This window comes from Rhinolophus sinicus, chromosome 12 (assembly GCF_057876585.1).
Source record: "Rhinolophus sinicus isolate RSI-liver-muscle chromosome 12, RSI-T2T, whole genome shotgun sequence".
In the NCBI taxonomy this organism is placed as follows: Eukaryota; Metazoa; Chordata; class Mammalia; order Chiroptera; family Rhinolophidae; genus Rhinolophus; species Rhinolophus sinicus.
This window is the reverse complement of record NC_142512.1, coordinates 51,121,787-51,144,540: the sequence shown is the minus strand read 5'-3', so window position 1 is coordinate 51,144,540 and position 22,754 is coordinate 51,121,787. Positions and strand designations below refer to the sequence as shown.

The 22,754-nt window shown below is 47.0% G+C and overlaps 1 protein-coding gene across 3 annotated transcripts in view; it reads left to right on the top strand.

The window, feature by feature from the left end:
• SLC39A11 (solute carrier family 39 member 11) overlaps positions 1-22,754 on the top strand; it is a 359,113-nt gene that overhangs the window by 26,145 nt on the left and 310,214 nt on the right. The gene's annotated exons all lie outside the window — the stretch shown is intronic.

The window sequence follows — 22,754 nt, the reverse complement described above, 5'->3', positions numbered from 1 at the left end:
GCCAGTCCCCTTCCTTAACCTGTCAGTGGGCACCTGCTGGTGGGAGCCGGCTCAGCCCCTCCTCCTCCCCGCTGGGAGGGAGCCAAGGGGAACGGAAGAAGTGGGGTAGTGTCGCATCAAGTCGCAGCTCTTTATTTTTTGACTCTGATGATTCAGCCTCTGTTCCAATAGTTTAATAAGTCTTAATCAATCCCACAGCCTCTCCTTCCTTTTCCTCCTCCAAGTACACACACACACACACACACACACACACACACACACACACCATCCTGAGTACAGCTTTAAAGGATGGGAAACAGAAAGCAAACGCCAGCTACGGTTTTCTCTGCAGGCTGAGGTGTCTGTGACTGCCCATCCTATGCCCTGATTTCCAATTCTCCAGTGAAATGTTCAAGTCCCAGGCTGTTTAGTAGGTAGGGTAAGTCGTAGAGATGGTTGCGTGACAGGGGAAGGGACCAACTGGGTAGGGTAGCAATCAGCTGGGCGAAACAGCGTCTTGGGGTACTCACTGCATCTCGGGGTACCCACTGTGAGGGTGGAAATCAGGGGTTTTCATTGGATTTATCTCTGAGGTGTTGGTCATGATGGGGCTTGCGTGAGTCACCCTGGAGCTCAGGGGCAGTGCCAGTGGAGTCAGTGACTGCTTGGTGTCTCAGCCCATCTGGGAGCCAGTTTCTCTTCAGACGCAGGGCAGAGGGGCTGGGGCGGGTAGCTCACTTGAAGAGGGGTGCCCCTGCTCACCATCAGCTGGAGGAGGGAGAGCACAGTGCAACTGAGGTTAGAATTCTGCACACTCGGAACGCAGCTGCTCCAATAGCACCTGTTGCTACGTCTTGTTTGAGACCAGTGACTCAACTGGTTTCCAGGAAAAGAGGAAAAGCAAGATCCAGAAATGCCTGTTCCACCCTCAAGTTCTTTTCCCTGGAACCATGTTATCTTGTCAAAGGTCTTGAACTGTTGATGCTGAACTCGTGTATCATGTTTAACAAGGAACCACAGTTTTCTTATCTATATAAGAAATGAACCACTGGGTCTCAGTGTCCCCCACCCCTTATGGTGACTCTGCTAGGACAATGCATGGGTTTTGTTGTTGTTGTTTTTAGCTTTAATATGAGTACTAGCAGCAAAATCAGAGGGCTCCTGGAGGGTCAGCTGAATTACCATCTCCCTTCAAGGCTCTGGTCATTAGTTGGCACCCTCTGTATGCTTATTGGTTTGCAACCTTGGGAGCTCCCTAGGTGAAATTTGAAACTGCCTCGCACTGTGCACACAGGGCAAGATGGGGCTGAAGAAAGAGGCAGGCCGTTCCAGATGGGTCGGAGGCAGTTCTCGTCAGCACCGGGACCTACATAAGAGGCTTGTCTTGGGCACCGCAAGACGAGTACATCTCCACACCCACTTGTCAGCATCTTAAAGTTTATACAGCGGCCTTAACGGGATCGTCTCAACAACACATGGCTCTCTCGAGGCTGAGTCCTTGAAGTGGCTCCTAGTATGGGAACAATAGGTAGACCTTACGTTCCCAGGACAAGGGGTGGGGAAGAGCCTCCGATTGCCAGCGCCCAGCTCATGGGCCACCTGGCAGCCGTGTCTTCTCAACGACCTCCTCCGAGAAGACTCCTTCCCTTGGATGGTCTGATACAGTGTAATCCCCCCCTTCCACAGTCCTGTCCTTGTGAGCCTTCCCTCTCCCTGCCCCCATAAGTCAGGGTGGGGGGACCCCCCTAGAAAAAGTACTGTCCCGGTCTAGGTACACCTGTCTCTACTGTAGACTGGGTGAGAGTGATCTGAATAACACTGACCTTGACAGCAGATAGCGTGTAATCTAGAACAATTGTTGATTTTGTCCAGATAGTGTAGGCTTCCTCCTCCCCGCTTTGAATGCCTCGAAAGAGTTGTTTGACTTTGCTGCCGCCTGCACTCAGCAGCTGCCCTCAGGCTCCAGTTCCCTGTTTGACCCTCTAATGGCTGTCCTTTTGACTCCCCCCTCCATCTGCTGAATGATGTCTGCGTTGTCACACTGGGGCTACCTCTCCTTCCTCTCCGCTCGGTTAGTAACTAAGTAACCAAACCTTGAGCTAGAAAAATCGAGGGGTTGGGGAGCAGATAACCTCCGTACTGGCTTGTTTGATATCTTGAAAGCAATTAAATAATACCCCTCCCTCTTTCAGCAGTTATCAGAGAGACAATAGGCAGCAGGAAATTAAGAACAGGCGCATGACAAAGGGCCAGGCCGGTGCTCAGCCTGGAGCACGGGAGATGCTGCTCCCTTCACTCTTGCAGTGAGAAGTTCACAGCCTAGAATACACCGTCCCAAGTAGGTCGTGCTGTCTCTTAGCGGCTTCATGAGTTAGATGGGGAAATTGTTACCCTGCAGTCACTTCAGTGAAAGTTATCCTTTTAATGGAGGGTGGAGGAAAGCAGGAGGGCCCTGTGCAGTCGGTTGGCCCGGGTTGGGAATGGTGAATGCCAATCTGAACAGCCACTGTGGTTTTTGTTGTCTCCATGGGAATGCCAAGTACTCGTAAGAGGTTTGCCATTTCAGTTGGCGTGAAAAGGGCCGTGCTCTTGTGTGCACAGCATACAGATGTGCAGAAGGTCCCCAGTGTCCTGATCGTATTACGTGGATTTCCTGGGACACTCCTGTTTTCAGCTGTTCTGTCCCTTGTCACCCACAAACCATCTGCATTTTACCGAAATTGAGATGTCAGCTTCTCAGATGTGTGGCCCACATCCCATCATTATGCAGGTGAAGATACCAGGCTCAGAGAGGCCAGGTGACTTGCCAGAGTCACCTAGCTAGAGAGGAGGGAGGTCGAGAGTTGAGTCAGCCCTTCTGGATCACAGACCCAGGCCCCTTCCATGCGGATACCCTCCCCCGCCACCCACGTGGTGTGTGAAAGCTGGAGGAGAAGGTTGTCAGCCCTTCCCCTCCAGTACATTCTTCTGGTGACCAGAACGCTGTGGCTCTCCCTGGCCTAAGTCCTCTTTTTCAGTCCCTTGGTAAGGGAGCCGGAAAACGTGTCCATCCCACGCTGTGATTTTTTTCCAGAGTGTGGTTCCTAGAGCACTGATTCCGTAAGACGCTCTGTCGAAAAAGAGCACAGGAATCTAGGAAACACATGCCCGCTCCTTTCCTTAAAGATCCCAGGCTTGTTAATAACACAGGTGACATTTATTAAGTATCTATTATGTGCATGGGGGAGCTGAGTGTTTCACACATCCATTATCTCATTTAACTCTCTCAAATTTTGAGATACCTTCCATTATTAGTACTGATATGGTTATATTGAGAAGTCTTGCGGTGAAGAGATCTATTTATCTTAAACCCAGTGTTTTCCCCAATTTATTTTGCCGTGGGAACCTTCCCTGTGAACCATTTTTAACACTCATTGAGTGCTTACTGTGTGCCAGGCACTGGGTAGGACCCTTTATATTAACTCGTTTAATCCTCACTGAAACTCTGTGAAACATGGCACCATGTTTACTGTCCCCATTTGGGAATGAAGCATCCAAGGCACAGAGAGGTTAAGTAGCCTGCCCAAGGCTACACAGCTACCGAGTGAAGCACGATTGGGCAGAGCAAGGCGTCTTGGAGAAGGCTCCTTCCTTCTTCACATCATTCTCAGAGGCTGGTTCAGGTGGAGAGGGGGTTATTTCGTCCATCAATGAGTAGCCTTACTTGTTTTCAGCGCTTTTCCCTTCAGTTTCCCCCTCAGGGTGTCTGTTGATGAGTTCTGGATTTCTTCCAAGTTCTCTGAGGCCCCGGCAAGCATCCAGTATTCCTAGGACCCCTTTTTGCTCCCCCTTCCAGGTGGAACCAGGTAACAAGTGTCTGGTGCTCTCCTGCTGTGTGAACTGCCCCCAGTGCCCCCCACCCCCATGCGGAATTAACCTGCTCCTGGTCAGGCCTCTGCCTGTGAACAGGGACCCGCCTTGAGGGTTGGATTTATAGCCCCACAGAAGTCAAATGGGCCTCAGAGGGGACCTCGTTCGGGCTGCACAACCAAGCTGCACATCAGAATCCCCCGGGGAGTTTTAAAAACGAAAGATGCTCTGGTTCATCCTTACCTGTTCTGATGTCATGGACCTGGGAAGGGGCCCAGGTCACGTTTTAAAGCCCCTCCCCCATGACGTCAGTGTCAGCTAGAGCTGGGAACCACCGATGCTTAAACTTCCTGATGCTTAAACTTTCTCCTTTTAGAGGTGCCGGAACTTTGGGTCTGGGAAGCGAAAAGTCTGTCCTGGGTCAGACCGCATGGAACTCCCTGTCTTACCCCAGGGCCACTGTGGACTCACAATTCATCCCATAATTCCAGGAGTCCTGTTATGCGGGAGGAGGGAGCGCTGGGCAGGGTTTGTGCAGGCACTGGGCCCGGGAAATTCTGCCCCATCGGCAGATGGGACCAGCGTTTTCCTCTCATAAGGAAAAGCCCTGTTGAGTAGCGAACACCCTGGTCTCGTTGTAGGGTGTCAGGGTGAGATGGGGGCAGGACCTCACTGTCCTTTGGCAAGTGCCCATTGCAGATGCACTGTCTCTTGTAGGAACGGGCACGTCACAGCTTGCGAGAGGTGGGCAGCGATTGCAGAAGTGGGTCAGAACCAGAAGATGGACCTGTGTCAGTGGTTTTGTTTGTATGTAGAGCAGGGAAGAGCAGAGCCGGATTTCATCCTGGCCAATGTTAGAGAATCATTGCACTGGATTGCCCTCCTACTTCTGGCTGTTCTTCCCAGGGTCTGTGTGCCTGTGGAGGCCCACAGCAGGGGCAGCGGAGGGGAAGAGGGGGCACCCCTAGTGAGCAATCCCACCTCATCCTTTCCATGGATAACTCCTTCTGGCTCTGGACAGTCTCCTTGTCCTTTTCTTCCTGCCTTAGTGGCCCAAGTGATAGTGCATCCTTAATAGGACATAGAATAGTTACATTCTCAAAGGATTTGGGGAGGCACAGCCTGCAGGAGAGGGTCTCTAAGTGGAGATGCTGGCTTGATGTCAGCAGAGGGGTCTGCACTTCGAGAGGCGGCTGTCTGATGGCAGAGTGTGTAGCCCTCTCTCCTAGAGTCAGGAATTTCTGCTACTGAAGGGCCTCTGTCCCCCAAGAAGCTAAAGCCAGGAGTTAATTCAGGAACTGCAGTTGACAGATTTATACCTTTCCCAAGGACGCTGCAGTTCCTTTGCTGGCCTCAAGGTGGGGTGAGCGCACAGAACTCACCACCCCATCAGACCTCTGCCCGCTTGGGCGTCAGGCCCGGCAGGATGGGGCCCAACCGCTCACCTCTCGGCCTTTCTTTTCTTCCTCCCACGAATCCGGGGCTGGGATGAAGCCCTGATGGAATCAAATTGATCACAGTGCCTGGGACCCAGTCATTTGTAGCAGACTGAAGTCTTCCAGAAGGGGCAGTCGCTGCCTGTGCCCCCTTCTGTAGTAGTTGTGCCCCCTTTGGCATCACTGACAAAGACAATCTCCTTTCTCCTGGGCCACTATAGCAGAGATCAGCGTGGTCTTGCTGGGAATGAGGCAGCTGCCACTTCTTGCTGCCTTGCCTGGGCTGAGATGAGGAGGCACTGAGGGTAGACGAAAATTCCACAAGGGGAGTTTTTACAGCCAAATGGATTTGGAAAAGGGCCTTGAAGAGCTGTCTCATGGAGCTGGGTGCCTGTTCTCGGGCTGTGTGCTCAAGTCCGAGTGCGGCTGTCGCTGAGTGGGACAGAAGTTTCTGCAAGGCCAAGAGAACAGCTTCGCCTTCCTTTCAGAGGTGGCCCTATGGAGACCCACGGGCATTGACATGGGCTGCAGCTTCAGGAGGGGCCACGCTGGGCCAGGTGAGGCCCTAGTAATGAGACTTGGCCACTTTCCAAACGTGAGAGTAGAGTAGTATCTTCTCCCTGTCTCTCGCAGGGGAGCCAGGCTGTTGGCTTTGTCTGCTTTTTCAGCTGCCATCCCCACCTGCCCAGAACAGATGGCTGGACTGGGGAGGGGGGAGCCGAGCCTTGCATGCCCCACAAGCCATTCATGCGTCCCGTCTCACTCCCACCGCCCCCAACGGCTGCTCCTCCTCCTCCTTCACCCTGTCTCCCAACCCGCTCTCCTTCTGCAGCCTGAGCTCTTCTCCGACAGATTGTCCCTGTGGCTGCTGTCCAAAACTGATTTCTCTGTGCCACTTCAGACCACTCAATCTATCTCCCTGGCAAGACCCTTTTATTTGGGGTTGTGAAGCATGACAGTTCCTGGGTTTTGTTTCTAGCCTGCTGGAACATGGAACTCTTTTGAATAATTGTATTCAGGAGGTGTTTTTGCTCTTAGTAGAGGTGGGTAAGCGCACTGTGGGATCCTAACTGGACCAGACAAAGCAGGTGACGGGAGATGCGTCCTGGCATCGCTGAGGGACATTGCAGAAGGACTCACTTTAGGGTTCTTTCAGTAATAAGCTCATTTAAATAGAACTTAAAAATCTTTTTCCATGCACATTTTTTACATATACAGAGCGTATATGAACTTTACTCACCAGACTATGGCTCGTTCTAAAACTCAGACTCATCTCTGGCAAATGATGATTTGGCCCCAATGGGTCTATTCTAAACGTTCTGCTGTGGGCTCCAAAGTGAATTTTCAAAGAGGAGTTCTAAAGATGATTTGGCAAACGGCGGTATTAATGCGTATTTAGTTTTCCAAGATGAGCACTTTTTAGCACTGTTACAGATCTGTTAGACTATTTAGAAATAGCCAGCACTCACTTTGATGCATAGTTCTGATGGTATTGGCGCAAAGAAACAAACCAGAAATGTACAACAGGCAACTGACCATGGGATTGTGCTTCTGAAGATTGTGTCTGTGTGGAATCCTCCTACAGACTACACATCTCCACTCATTCGTTCATACACCCATTCATTCATTCAATAAATGAGAAGAGTATATCAGAGAAAAGAGTCGAGAAAACTTGTGTTCTAAGTTCTGCAATCAAACTTCTGACCTTGTCTTCTCACGGGGAGGGAACTCAGAAGCCCCTACCTCAGACCCTAAGTCCTTAGCAGGTGCTCAAAAAGCGGCCGGGCAATAATTGCATTTGATGTGCCTCTGTGGACCTTTCAAAATCAGATTTAAAAAAAAAAATTTTTTTTTTTTTTTATGGACTCTTTATATCCCACACAGGAAAGCGACTATAGAGGGTTATCACCTCTGAAACAGTCTTTGCCCCTGTTTTTGGTATCCTGCCACAAAGCTGGGGATCCATCAAAAAACAGTTAGTGGTACATGACTAACCAAGCGTTTAATGCATTTCTTTAGTGAGCTAGGAGGGCAGCACTGGAGCCCTGAGAAGACAGAGGCAGCTCATGGATTCGAATTACTTATCTTGGTTAATTTCTTCTAACATGATATCATTCTCTATAATCTGAGGTCCAGATAGTAAAATATATGCTAGTACACACTGGTAGAAGGATTTGTTTGACTAGTAAAATCATTTTATTTTTAATTTAATTTTATTTTTATTAAGATGTATATATATATTATGTATATACATACACATAGTATATATATATATATATATAATACTCAAAAAGTCTAATAGTAAGATTAAGCTACTAACAAAAAACAGTGGACCCGGCTCCATCCTTCTTTATTTCTGATACATTTCCTAAGGGCAAACACTTTCAATTCCTTTTGCTGTTTCTTCTACTTATTTAACCTCCCATTTTATAAATGGCACACTTGCTCTTCTGTTTCTTGATTTTTCTGTTTTAGATTCCATTGACTTCCTAAAAAAAACCCTGCCTCACCACTAGTACAATGGATTTCTGTACCCCCTTCCCTCTCAACCCAGTTACCATCAAACCAGTGGTCAGTGTTTGCATTATTATAACTATGTAAATATTACTTAAAGCTGAGCCAAGCACTATTCTTTGCTGGCCTCTTCTTTCTTGTAGAGCCTTTTGTTTTCCTTGGAGTTAATGATTACCTCTTTTTAAAAAGAAAACAAAAAAAAACTTGCTTGCTTTTCTGTGTAACGATCAATCATTCATCCCCCAAATTTGACAGAGTTGAAAATCTCTAAATGTATTCCACGTGTTGGTTTCATTTGTGACGTGGAGGCGTCCTTCCTGGATCTCTTTGTTCTTCAGCTTAGTCTGGACCTATTTCCTCTAAGTCAGCATAGTTCTTATCTCAGGACTTCTCTTCGCCATAGTCCGGAAGACTTTCTTTCTTGCTTTCCATTGCTAGTTTTCTGTTTCCTCTCTCTAGCTCTGTGTCTGGCTGACCTCTTTGTTTTAGTGGAGCATCTCCTCCAGAAGCTTCTTGAGAAAGGGTATGTGGTAGCCAGCCTTTCCAGAAGCCCCCAATAATCCCGATCCCTTAGTACCTACCCACCTGGTACCAGGGTTGGTCTGGGTGACCAATAGGATACAAGTAAAGTGATGGTATGTCACTTCACAGATGTCTTTACAAAGGTAGTCTGCGCTCAAGTTTTTGTTTGTTCGGTTTTACTTTGTTTGCTTATCTATGTGACTGTTTTTCGTTTTTGTTTATTTGACTGTTTTTAACCAGCTAAGTATTAGTGACGTGGTTAGTTTTGGACTTGGTTATTGATTTGGCTTGCTAAGTGTAACTGAGCTGGGATCAGCTCACTGCTTGGTCCCTACCTAGAGGACAACTTGCTGCCTATTCTGTCACTCACATTCATTAATCTGGTAGAGGTGGGATGGTGGCCATTGAAGGGTCCAGCCCATAGTGGAACTGCTATGATTCCTAACTTTTCACTCTGGACCGACTTAGCCTCTGATGAACATAATCCTTTGCTGGGAACTGGGACTATAACTAACGAAGTGGAGAGGCTGTCTCAAAAATGTGGAAATGTAACTTCATTCTAGTTAGGGTACCTACACATGGCAGATGGTTGTCAGCAGGTCGTCAGGGCCACATGATGTAATTGACCACCTCCTACTTGAAACTCTTTCTTCTTTGAATCTTCCTTCTAGCTTGCCACCTTCTCCTGTTTGCTTTCTCCTGCCTCTCAGATCCCTCATCTGTCCGTCTAGCTATTCATTCAACCAAATCTGTTGAGCACCTGCTATGTGCTAGGTCCCGTCTGAATAAGATCAAAACACATCCATCACAATATAGTCACGGAGACTGTAATGGAAACAGGAAGGAAGGCCTCACACCCAGCTTCGAGCTGGAAGTTGAGGAGTTGGGGTGGGATGTCCAGATCGGCGTCACCTGGGCTGAGACTTGAGGGATGAGTATGAGATTTTAGAGAGAAGGAACGTAAAAGTGCTCTGGGCAGACGGAGCCACATATGCAAAGGCCCACAGGCAAAGGAGAGCCTATGACAGGCAAAAAGTCATTATGATTGGGCCATAGGGTAAAGGGGGAACGAATGGCAGGAGCTGAGACTGAACAGGCAGAGGCTGCCTGTGCCCTGTATGTCGTGCTGAAGAGTTTGAATGTTATGCTGAAGGAAATAGAGGAATTTTGAGGATTTAATCAGGAGTGTGATGCGAACAATTTCTCCTTTCATGGAGGCAACTGGCCCGCGTATGGAAGAGTAGATCAAAGTGTCAGAAGGCTGCTGGAGTGATTCAGGAGAGAATGGTTGAGGGCTTGACCTGTCCCAGGATATGAAACAAGAACTGTACATTTGCGAGCTTTAAGAGGGAAGATTTGGAGACCTAGTGGCTTAAGGTACTTAGGGGTGAGGGAGAGGGTGCAGTGGGGAAGATGAAGACTCCAGATATCTGGCTTTGGTAACTGGATGGATGGTGGTACCATTTACCATAAGAGGACTGGAGGAGGAGAAGAGATTGTGGGCAGGAATGAGGGAGTTCCGTTTTGGTGCGCTGAGTTGGAGATGCCTGTGGGACAGGTGAAGGAAGTGCCTAGCAAATGGTTTGGTCTTTGTATGAGTCTAGATAGATACCTTGGGAGAAAAAACTGAGCTAGACATTTAAATTTGGGAGTTATTATCTACAGGTGGTAGTTGGAAGTGAGGGAGTAAATGAGGTCACCCAGAGAGAATATAAGGGTAAGCGGAGGAGAGAATGGGGAATGCCAACGTTTAAGAGATGGGTCCTCTAAGAGATATAGAGATAGAGAGAGAAAAGCAGGGAGGGAGCCTCCTTGTTGTCCTGGGTGGCGAGAGGAGAGTCTCGCAGGGAGGGAGGGATAAGGAAGTAGGGCTATGGAAGTGGAGAACAGAAAGGTGAACGTTGGGTTTAACATCCAGGAAGTCACTGGTGCTTTGGGAGGTGGCGTGGACAGAAGGCAGCATGTTGAGGGGGGAGGAGAGGATAGAGATGCAAGTGTAGTCAGTTCCATCAGCAGCTTATCTGAGAAGAAGAGGAAGACAGCAATGGTTAGAGGAAAGCATATGGCTGAAAAGAGGTTTTCTTTAAAAGTGGTAAATGTTATATATATGTAACAGGAGAGAGAAAGAGAGGGAGAGGGAGGTTGAAGAGATGGGAAGAAAGATGGACTTGGACAGCAAATGGAGCTTCTCTTGCATTGTGTTTGGAGAAACTCTTACGTATGAGAAGTGACTGCAGGCGTCAGCGGGTATGTGGGTGCGGCGGTGCATATGGGAAAAGCAGGAAGAATTTGACAGATTTTTCTTTTTTTTGGTCCAAGAGTCATCCATATAACAATCACTTTTTGATTATTTATGCAGTTCCACACACCATATTTCTTGCCAGGGTTAGGGACATGAAAAACGTACCCCTTCCTTTGGAGAGCTCACTGACTAGTGGGGCGGATGGACACTGACAAACAAGTACGCAAAATGCTGGGGGAATCTTGCCTTTGCCTGGAGTGGGGTGGGGTCAGGAAGCCATCATGGAGTGACTCTGGTGTCCACCCTGGAGTGAGGTCTGAAAGGATGAGAAAGAATTTCTAGCTGGACAAGGGGGAAACACATGCTTGGCCATGCAGACCATGAATATTTATTAAGCCCCTGTACATACCAGGTACTCTACCAGGCCCACGGGACGTAAGGGCAGTGAGATGCCACCTCACCAAACAGGATACAGCATCTGGTGCCCACATGCTGATGGCTTCAATGTAATGTGCTAAGTGTTCTGATGGTAGAATGGGTATCCTTTTGGGGGCATCAAACGTAGTTTGGTGTGGAAGGAAAACAGAGTATGGGAGAGGGAAAGGCAGGTGAGGCCAAGGTTAAGCTTTAGGGGTCTTAGGTCTTGTTGTATAATGAGTTGGTTTCCTGGACTGCCTCCAGATTGTGGGTCAGAGTTCTATTTGTATATATGACCTGGCCAGTGTCTGTTTGCATATTCAGCCTCTGACAAGTGAAGATGAGGTCATTAGGGTGGGCCCTGATCCCTAAGACTGGTATCTTTATAAGATGACACACAGAGACACAGACACAAAGGGAAGAAGGCCTTGTGATGACGGAGGCAGAGATTCAAGTGAGGCATCTCCAAGCCAAGGAATACCAAGGATTGTTGGCAACACCAGAAGCTGGAAGAGGCAAGGAAGCATTCCTCCCTAGAGCCTCTGGAGGGGGTTTATTCCTGCTGACACCTTGATTTCAGACTTTTAGCCTCCAGAACCATGAGAGATTACATTTCTTTGGCTTTAAGCCGCCAGTTCGTGGTCCTTTGTTATGGCAGCTCTAGGAAACTTAATGTAGATATCCTATTGGATGTTTGCTGGGGGAGGAACAGAGTTTCCTGTCCATGTGGTCTGTGGGCCGCCTGTGTCAGAATCCCAGGGGGTTTCCTAAGAATGTTGATTCCAGGCCCTTGCACATACCTGTGGAACTGGAACTTATGAAGAAGGGACTATAGCAGAATTTGGACTATAGCAAAATTCCCAGGTGATTCTTACGCTCACTAAAGTTCTAGCACTGTTTGTTTTCATGGGTAGTTCTAGCACTGTTTGTTTTAAGGGAAGATTTGAGGTAAGGGAGTAATGCCATCAAATTGTGCCTGAAAAAGATCATCCTATGGGACAAGCAATTTATTTTTTCAACAAATACTCTACAAGGAATACCAAAAGAAGATGGAAAGGACATTTGTAAGTTAAAAATGTCTGAAAAGACATGTCAGCCATTTCAGTGGTTAGTAAGTGACAGAGCCATGTCTGTCCCCGAAGCATCTGAGCATCGCACACACTCTGGTTCTCAGAGAAGCCTTCATGACCCACCTCTGTGCCCCCATGACAGAAACACACCCCCCTCTTTCATATGGGGAGGAGGGTTTGCTCTTAGGTTCTTCATAATTGGTTGTTCCTTTTGTCTTTTGCATGGCCTGGGACAGTGGCTCAAACCCCAGACTTCGTAATTTAGTGGGTGGAGAGGGTCCCAAGAATCTGCATTTAAACAGTCTCCCCAGGTGGTGCGTCTGAGGTCAGCCAGTTCCTGGTATGCAGTAGGCAATGAGCACATGGGCAGATGCGCCGTGATTGCATCGGTTCCTATTCGTAGGTAGGATCCACGTCTTCACCCCACCCTATCCCTTTCTTCTGAACTCCTGTCACCTGTCTTAGTCTGTTTGAGCTGCCAAAAGAAAATACTACAGACCGGGGGCCTTAAACAACTGACACTTATTTACTCACAGTTCTGGAGGCTGGAAGTCCAAGATCAAGGTGCTGGCAAATTCGGTGTCTGGTGAGGACTCTCTTCCCCTGCTTGCATGTGGCTGCCTTCTTGCTGTGTCCTCACACGGAGGAGACAGACCATCTTTCTCGTGTTTCTTCTTATAAGGGCACTAATCCCATTCATGAGGGGTTCACCCTCATGACCTAACTGCCTTGCAAAGGCCTCACCTCTGGACACCATCACAAACGGGAATTAGGGCTTCACCATGGATTCTGGGGGGATGCAAACATTGAGTCCACAGTACTACCCCAGGAGGGAATTGAGGCTTTAGGACATTATTTTTTGGTGGTGGAGAGAGGGGTAGAGGTGGTGGGAAAGACCAGACCCCAAAACCAGACCCGTGTCTTACGTCTCGTATCCGTTTTGAAAGAGCTCTTGCTTGCCCTCCCCCTTCCTAGCCCACACTCCCCGACCTACCTTCCTGATGAGTATGCCCAGAGGAACGTATCTCTTCCTAATCAAAACAAATCATTACGTTTTGATTACAAAAGGATTGGCTGCTCAATAAAGATAACTTGAAAACACAGGAAAGCACAGAGTGAAAAACACACAAAACACTGGGTGCTCCTTGATGCTGTATCCAGACCCGCTCTCTGTAAAAATGCTGCGCCTGGCTTTCCGGGCTTTTCTGTGTGCGGTGTAGCTTCATATAAACACACGCTCTTGCTTCTGGTGCATCCAGCAGCGTGGTTTCCTCAGCCTCCCCACTCTCCTTAGAGCTCCACTGGCTTTGTGGGGTTCCAGACCCATCTGTGCAGTCCTGTTCCCGTTTACTCTCTCCTTCCACAGGACTCTCTGTCTTTGGGGGATGCACTGCAAGCTGATACTGCCAAGTATTTTCCTGACAGTGCTTAATACCCTGTCTTCCTTTTTCCTGTCCAAGGACCGGGGGTGATACCTTCTATTTTAATATTGTAAAATTTTGGCTTAGCAAGAGAGGCAGGTTGAAGACCTAGATTCCTGCTGCTAATTGAAAAACACACAGCTCTGCAGGGGGTAATTCCCTGTGTCCCTCTCTTCTCTTAGCAGAGACTGAAGTCTACAGACAGGCTCCGTCCAATCTCTTGTTAGAAACATGGAGGCTGGCACCCACCCTGCAATCCTCGTGTTGGTGTTGCCAAATGTCACCCGATCATAGTGACTGGGGAGAGTAATGGTTTTATTTGGGGATAATAAACACGAGCTGCTTTGGGACCAAGAACAAATCCTGTTTCCATGTAAATGTAGCCTGCACTAAAAACCTGCCAGGACAGAAGTATGAGGGTGGCTGTTCCCAGTAATTGGCCCCCTTTGACAGTCTTCTTCAGAGTTATCCTGGGAGTGATGAAAGCAGCTGTCAAAAAGGTGTGCCTGTGAAGGACCTGGGGGTGTGGCCATTTCTGCTGCATGAAGAAGTGACAGGGAGGCCGGAAGTTGGGTAGGGGGCTTTAGATACTGTAAAGTGGAAGGCCAAAGAGCAGCCCCTTCTCATCTCAGCATTGTTGGCAAAGCCATAGTTTAAAGTCATATTCAAACATTTACTAGTCCTACCAGAGCCGGCAGAATGGGTGCTTCACAGAGACTGGGTGCAGGAGGGCGGGATACAAATAGTCGCTCTGTGTGCTCCGTGCCCTGCGCCCGGTGATGCTGCTCTGGGAGCAGGATGCCAGCTAGTCCTCTGAACAACGCCGGGAGCGGTGTTCCCGGGAGAACGGAACTCCCCACCCCCACTCAGAGAAGTCAGTGGCTCCCTTCAGCTACCACAGCTAATTAATGCCAGATCGGTGCCACTTGGACTCAGAAACACGAATTCTTTGATCTGATCACTTGAGGAGCCCAAGTTGAGAGACTCACAGTTATCCCCGAAATCCAGAGAGAATGTTACTATCTCGAACCTCATGGAGGGGTCCATTCCAATACTAGCTGGAAACAGAACTGGGTCCAGGAAGCAGAGTTGAAAGAGGACACGACCCCATAGAGGCCCCGAGAGTCCAGTGCTTCTGGAAGAGGGCATGGCCTGGGAATACGGGGGTGCTGCTTTGTGTGGTGGCAGCAAACAGATGGTCCAGGAGCCATTTCAACTTCATCTTCCTGACCAGCTGTCACTAGGAAAATGTGCCCTAGGCTGGAAAGGAGCCAAAGAAAGAAGGGGAGAAAAACCAGGCATCCAGAGCTTCTTTATTTTTTATTCCTCTCCAACCCCCACTGCCAGACGACGGTGGTCTTCATGGAGTATAGACAGCAAACAAGAGCCTTTCAAGCCAGCCATGTGTATGTGTCAGCTTGCTGGGCTCTGGGGTTTGCATCTCCAGTCGGTGATTCATTTGCTTCATGCCCCCGCCTGCTCCATAGGTCATCCCCTGTGGTCCATCTGTGCGGGGCTGCTGTTTGCCTATGCGGGTGCTGGGCAGGTCTCTGGCTGCAGGACCCAGGCGGCAGCCTGTCTGATGGCAACATTGCCAGGCAACACTGAATGCAGCTCCCACAGATCCTACTTCAAGGGTTAAGCTCCTTGCAAAGCACCGTCTCTGCCCAGAGCACTTGGGGAGCATTTCCTGTGCCAGGTGAGAGACAGTGGGACTCCGCAACTTGAATGGCTCACAGGAGATGTGGTCAAAAGCACTTGGGTTGAGAGGATAATTATTTGCTCCAAGCATTGTGTTTGTGGTACATGTCTGAATGGATAATTTTGGTGGGCCATGGGGGCAATTTCACAGTATGTTACAAACTTTTTCAAAAAGGATTTTTGTCTTTTAGAGGGTTTTTTTTTGTTGTTGTTTTTGTTTTTTGGATAATTGGATGATTGCCTCCATATTAAAAAATTTCTGGTGAAACATTTTTTCCCCCCAATCATTCCTGTTTTGTACTGTTGGCAATTGTTACATTTGGAGACCATCTTGGTTTATGAGGCTTGATGAGAGGTGCCATTTTTGGAAAAATAACTAGATCCTTGCATGGACAAGGGTCTGAAGTAACAGCCGGTATTTCAGAAGCTCACTGTATACCAGGTGTCTGCTCAGGGCTTGGTAGACCTTATTTCATTTAATCCACACAACAACCCTATGAGTGAAGGGGCACTGACATCCTCTTTTCATATATGGGAAAATGGAGGCTAGAGAGGCCGAGGAATTTGGCCAAGGTCATGGGGGTTTTAGTGCAGACAGTTTAAACCTAGAATTTTTGCTCAACACAAACAAGAGCTAACGCTGCTTGTCACTGGGAGGTGAGGTTGTGGGCATTTCACATTCATCTTGTTGTCTGTGTTTTCTTACTTTTAACATGAGCACACTGCTTTTGCAATGGGGGAGAAAAACCCCAAATTATATAAAAGTAGAAAAAAACAAGATAAGAGTCTGAATTTTTGGAGAATGCACAGTTGTTGCTTTTTTTTTAAATTGGGTAACTGTGTTTTTTCCAGGACCCATCAGCTCCAAGTCAAGTCGTTGTCCTTCAATCTAGTTGTGGAGGGCTCAGCTCAGCTCCAAGTCCAGTCACCGTTTTCAATCTTTAGTTGCAGGGGGCACAGCCCACCATCCCAGGTGGGAATTGAACTGGCATCTTGTTGAGAGTTCGTGCTCTAACCAACTGAGCCATCTGGCTGCCCATTGGCAGCTCAGCGGCAGCTCGTTGTCTTCAATCTAGTTGTGGAGGGCGCAGCTCACTGGCCCATATGGGAATTGAACTGGCAACCCTGTTGTTAAGAGCTCGCGCTCTAACCAACTGAGCCATCTGGCTGCCCAAGAATGCAGATTTAAAAATTTCCAACCCACTTTCATCTAATTATTCCTGCTTCACTATTTTGGCAGTACTTTGGCAATTTAAAAAATTTGCAAAGTCGTTACAATAACCAAGTGTGTATTTGTGTCTTACGTTGGCATATGTGTTACTTTGTCATCTACCCTGATTTGTTTTAGTGAATCTGTGGACATTAAGGCTGTGTCTAACTTACACAAGGCTGGAAATAATTGGTTGGAAATACATTAGAAGTAAAAAGCACAAAGTAGAAAAAAATGGAATCGTAGACAAAATAAAGCATTATAAAACCACCTCAGGATGTTCTAGAATTACTAATACTTGAGGGGATCACTGGGATAGTAGTTTGGATCAGACTGTCATCCCGACAATATTCAACCAAATTGTATTGTACAGGATACTTGTCTTGGTGGTTGCCCACCAGGAGAACTGTCTTCTGTCTGGGGCATTTTCCCCTTGGGAGACAGAACTCACCTCTGGAAGAACCAGGTGTGGGATTTCCTAGGCTCCATTGTAACTGGGCACATGGGTGCCATGCTGATCATATGTGCCTACACATGGCTTTGGATGAGAAGCTGGTGAGAAAGAAGCAGGGACCATGCTGAATCCATTCTTGTAAGGATGGTAGCAACGGCAGTGACTGTGTCCAGGTTCCAGAAGGTACCGTGGTGATGGTTATAGAAATGGTGTCCAGGGGGCTGGGGTGCTGGTGATGGAGGTAGCAGCACCCCTGTCCTCACTGGGTTGGTTCTATGGAGTACGTAATTACAGGATTGCACCTGGCTGTTTACCTCTGTTCCTCCTGAGGATTCTGAGAGCTACTCAATAACCATTTAATAAATTTTATTTCTGTTTAAATAAATCAGAATTAGTTTCTATTACATGCAACTAAATACTGATGGATGCACATGTGCTACCATTTATTCCCATATATTTACCATGTATGTCTTTAATCCAATAGTCTCTTTATACAATAAAATGGTAGTAGGGCCAGGAAATGCATTAAGGATCAAGAGAGTTTTTCAGAATTTCGGGGCTTTAAAAATTAATACAAGATATTTGCATGATTTATAACTTATGAGCGATTTAAGCTTAAAGTTTTATGGAACTCCCTGAGAACTATTCTAGAGGGATCTCGGGTTTTTTTTTTTTAGCTAATCTATTGGGTCATGTATGTAAAGTTTCCGAGGGCCATGAAGGTTGGGATGAAAACCTTACTTGTAACGAATCCCATACTGCATCTTTTTCCCAAGTGGTGGTGCATTTGTATAATTGAAGGAGTTTCGTGCTAAAGTCTTTTGACTTTCTGTGTTGCTGCAATTCTAGCCCCTTTAATCCAATATCATAGTATTAATATGATTGCACACCATTGAAATCTCCGTGTCTAGGAAATATCCAAGAAAAAGAAAATATTCTTTTTCCAGCCATCATCCCCTGCTCTGCACAAACATAAAACCACATATAGATGTACTTAGGTCAAGGATTTTATGACTTTTTTTTTTGACCATTGTATTGGGTTGTTTTGCAGGAGGTTGGTGAGAGAACTCCGTATATGTTGTCCATATGTGCCGCAAGGGTCCTTTCAACAAACGTGCCCTGAGAACTTCTCAAGTGTCTCCTTAGCTCTGTGCTCTAGGTGCTGAGGTCATGCATTACTTACAATTAAGTTCAACTCCAATAGAAAACACAAAAGAACAGTGGCTTAAGTTAGGTAGAAAATGTCCACAAGTAGTCCAGGGCTGGTACTATGTCCCACAGTGTTAGTGACTCAGGCCCCCCCTATCTTATTGCTCTGCTAGTGGTTATATTTATCCCCAAGGGCCCTTGTGGTCCAAAAGGGTTGCTACAGTGACAGCCATTGCATCACATTCCCACCAGCAGGAGACAGGAAGCAGAGAATAAGGGCATGTTTCCTCCTTTTAGCACACTTCCTGGTTAGAGCTTAGTCATATGACCTTGGATAGTTGCAAGGGATCCCAGGAAATGTGGCCTCTATCAAGGTGGCCAAGTTCCCAGCTAAGATTTGGGGTTTCTTTAACTGAGGATGAAGAGGAGAATGGATTTCTGAAGACAACTAGCTGTCTTATAAAGAATAAGATGAGTTTATTTTCTGAGGAAGGAAATCAACATGTATAGCAGTTAACTACCGTGCAATGTATTAAATGTGTTACTAGTGATGTATTCAAAGGGCTATGGGAAGGTAGGAAGGGAGGCAGCATGGGACAGTGTAGAGGCCCATCTAAACCTGGTCTAGAGTGTGACTACCTGGGTTGAATTTGTGTGACATATCCTAGTTATGTGACCTTAGGCAAGTTCCTCACCCCCCCAGGGTTCCTACTTAAAATCCAGGACACCCAGTGTCCCAGTATTGGGGACATGCTTATACTAAAAAACCATGTGTCATTTTTCATTTCAAAAAAATTTAAAATTATTATTATTTTTTTCAACTATAGTTGACATTCAATATATTAGTTTCAGGTATATAGCATAGAGGTTAGGCATTTATATAATTTACGAAGTGATCCCCCCAATAAGTCTAGTACCCACCTGACACCATACATAGTTACTACAATATTATTGACTATATTCCTATGCTGTACTTTACATCCCTGTGACTGTTTTGTAACTGCCAACTTGTACTTCTTAATGCCTTCCCCTTTTACACCCCGCCCCCCAATCCTCCTCCTGTCTGGTAACCACCAGGTTGTTCTCTGTATCTACGAGTCTGAAAAACCGTTTGTTATTTATGTGAAACTTAAATTTCACTGAGTGTCCTTTATTTTTATTTGCTAAATCTAGCAACCCTACCCCTGCCCCATCTGTAAAATGGGAGTTACTACACTTAATAAACAAATAATTAGCCAATGAATTATATATATATATATAATGTACTATATATATATATTCCCTGAGAGTTTATTATATGCTGGATACTGTTCCAAAAATGGGAATAAAACTTCCACGATGGGGTATTTAAGGACTAGACAAGTAAGTTCAGGATCAGAGCTCACTGACTAGTTATGTTGCTGCTGCTCCTACTCATTGGCCTGGGGAAGCTGACGGAGAAGCGGCCGAGGGGTCTCAGCAAAACAATTTCTGACGGTGAGGCTTTGGAACCTGTGACAGGGCAGACAGATGCTGACCATCTGGAGTGGCCACAGAAGTGGCCTGCCCACTCCAAGATCCAGCCCATGTTTTTGCCTCCCTAGAAAGCCTTCTGGGCTCCTCTGACTGAAAACCACCTACCCTTCCTCTAGATTCATAGTACGTGTGTTTATAGCTCTTCTTCTGGCCATTCAGGAACAAAAGCCCTTACACCTCCTTCCATTCCATAAAAGATTTCAGGTGACTTAGTTGGCAATTTCTGAGTGACTACATTGGCTCTGCTCTTCTGTTTCTCTCTTTTTCCTTTCTCCCCACCCACCGAGTTCTTGCAATGTTTGATGTTCTGTGGTCTCCCCGCCTTGTTTGCAAACTTCCTGGATTCCAGGCCCATGGCCAACAGTCCACAAGAAATAGCCCTTCCAGGTTCAGTAGCTGCAAGGTGCCTCAGTGTCCCCCTGACAGGTAGACCACACCCGTCTTTCATGTCTTTGGATGAAGATTAAAGTTTCAACCCCCCCCCCCATCCCTCCCATCCTTCTCCCTGGGCATCAATGGGTGGAGTCTGCAGAGCCTCTCCTGGTGTCACCACTGGTCACAAAGCTGTTAGCCAACTACATGGCTCTGCAAGAAATGATCTCACGAGCTGCCATGGTGACAGGGGAAGGAGTGCAAGTGACAGTCTCTCTGCTTTAAGATACTTTGAATAGTGGGCCTCTCTGTGAGGTCTTATTTGAAGAAAGGGTTGCTTGACTGAGTAAAAAGAACAATTAAGCCTCTATTCTACATGAAAGTTTAACAGCCTGGTGTTACCCATAAGTTTCAAGGCACCGTGAACCCCCCTGAATTTATGTGCAAAGTTGGGATGTGTTTGCACTTTTCTGGGAGGCACTTCCAGAATTCTTGTCAGCTTTTCAAAGGCTTCTCTAACTAACCAAATTTAAGAGGGCTTATTCTAGAGACAACTCCTATTTCTTGTTTGCATTTCGACTCCAGCTGGGCCCGTCTCCTCACAGGGAGGTACAGCCTGTCTCTTTGGAGTTCAGCTCCCTTTAGATCATTTCTGACTTCATTTCAGCCTCCCCACCTCGCAGTCGGTGGGGTGGTAGGGATGCTCTGGGAGTGGGGATGCATCTTAATGTCAGACGAAGTCATACATGATTAGGAAGGTACGTCCGCTGGGAGAGATAGAGGGTGATGGATGACTCCTATTAACATCGAAAAACAATTATAAATGCTTTGCGTTATCTACATCTTGGGATTTCGGTGCCATTGCATGCACAGTTGGGAGTTGGCTGCACTAGGAAGTAGAATGGCAGGAAAAACAAGAGGGAGCAAGGGACTTGCTGGCCTTGGAATAAGGAGAGAAACGCTATACCTTCCCGTACAGTAGGACACTGTTTTCTTTCACTATGACAGAGGTCAGCACACTTCTTCTGTAAATGGCCAGACAGTAAATATTTTCGGCTTTGTGGGCCATATTGTTGCAACGACTCACCTCTCCCATTGCAGCAAAATGGCCGTGGACCTCACGTAAATGAGTGATGATGGCTGTGTTCCAGTAAAACGTTATTTGCAAAAACAGGCGGCAAAAAGACTTGGCCCAAGTGTGCCCACCCTTAAATTAAAGTTTACGAGGGCCCAGGTCTCTCTTGATTTCTTCTTTCCTTTGAAAGTTTCAACCAGTACAGGTTAGCAGAGCCCTCTGACTCCCACTCAGTCCGTCCTGGGGTCCGACCTGTTCTACCTAGGAGACCCGCTTTGACTGCAAATTGATCTTGACGTTGTCTGGGCCACATTTTGTGCAGCCTATTTCTTGGCAAAGAATGCTTTAGCTGACTTTTCTCATTAACGGCTCTTGTTTCATAAGCCTGTTTGGATGGTTCCCCTGCATCTCCATGCAACTATATGACGCTTTTCCAATCTGTGCTGATGGGTTCCAGGGGACAGGAGATGGAGCCCAGGACTGACTCCTCACAGGCATTGCTCACCCACCAGGGTCATCCCCACTCAGAACCAGGCAGCAGGGCTCTCGTGGGCACAGCCACCCTCTCACAAGCCCATTTATGAAAAACAAAAATTAAAGATAAGTAATTATACATGCATTTGTACATGTGTCTACAGCTTTTTAAAAATCGTGGTTAAAAAACATATAACATTTACCATCTGTGGGGTAATAGAAAATATATATATTCGTCTCTGCCCCCTGGTTCCCTGCACAGAGCTCCCACAACCCTTGTAATTTCCTAAGTGAAAAGAACCCCAGGAGCGGAAGGTGAGAGGTTTTGAAAAATAGTCGGTAACCACAAGATGGTCATGGGGGTTTGAAATTAATTTGGGGAACGTACAGAGGGATAGTGGATGGGGGGAGGGGGGTTCACACAGTGTGAGGGATATAAATGATAAACGTCTAAGTTTTGCTTTGTCTTGTGTACCTGAAACTAATTAAAAAATAAATAAATAAATTTGAAAAAAAAAAAAAAAAAGAACCCCAGGAGCAGCTCTTGCTCTCTTATTTGATTGTTGACCCCATCCCTGACTCAGGGCTCCTAACACCTTGGTGAATTCCTGTGATAACAGCATCTTTTGGTCGGATAAGGTGACTCCTGGATGGCTTCTGGATGGCGGTGGTCACCAGAAAAATCAAGCCATAATTGGAAGCTTGGAATGTTTGGCCTCCCACCTTCTTCAGCGAGGGAAGGGTTGGCAATGGAGTTAAAGATCAGTCATACCCACGTGATGAAGCCTCCATAAAATCCCAGTAATATGGAGTTCTGAGAGCTTCCAGGTGGGCGAATACATCCACGTAACAGGAAGGTGACACACCCCAACTCCACAGGCTCAGAGGCCCTGTGCGCGGGACCCTCCCAGACCTCACCTTACATATGTCTCCAACTGGCCGTTCATCTGTATCCTTTATCATCTCCTTCAATAAACATAAGAAGCATTTCCTGAGTCCTGTGATTCCCCTCTAGCAAATTAATGGTCCCGAGGGGGTCATGGGAACCTTTGATTTGTAGCTGAATCGGACAGAAGTGGGTGACCTGGGGACCCACTACTTGCAGTTGGCATCTGAAGTGGGGTAGGAGCAGTCTTGTCGGATCTGATGCTGTCTCCAGGTAGATAGTGTCAGAACTGGGTTAAATTGTAGGACCCCCAGCTGGTGTGGTGGGGAATTGCCTGGTGAGGGTAAATCCCCCCACATCTGGTATCAGAAGTGAAGTGATCAGTGTGAGTAGTAAAGGAGACACATATAAGCCTGAATTTTTCCAGTACACCGTCTTACCCATTTTTAAGTGTACAGTATGGTATTG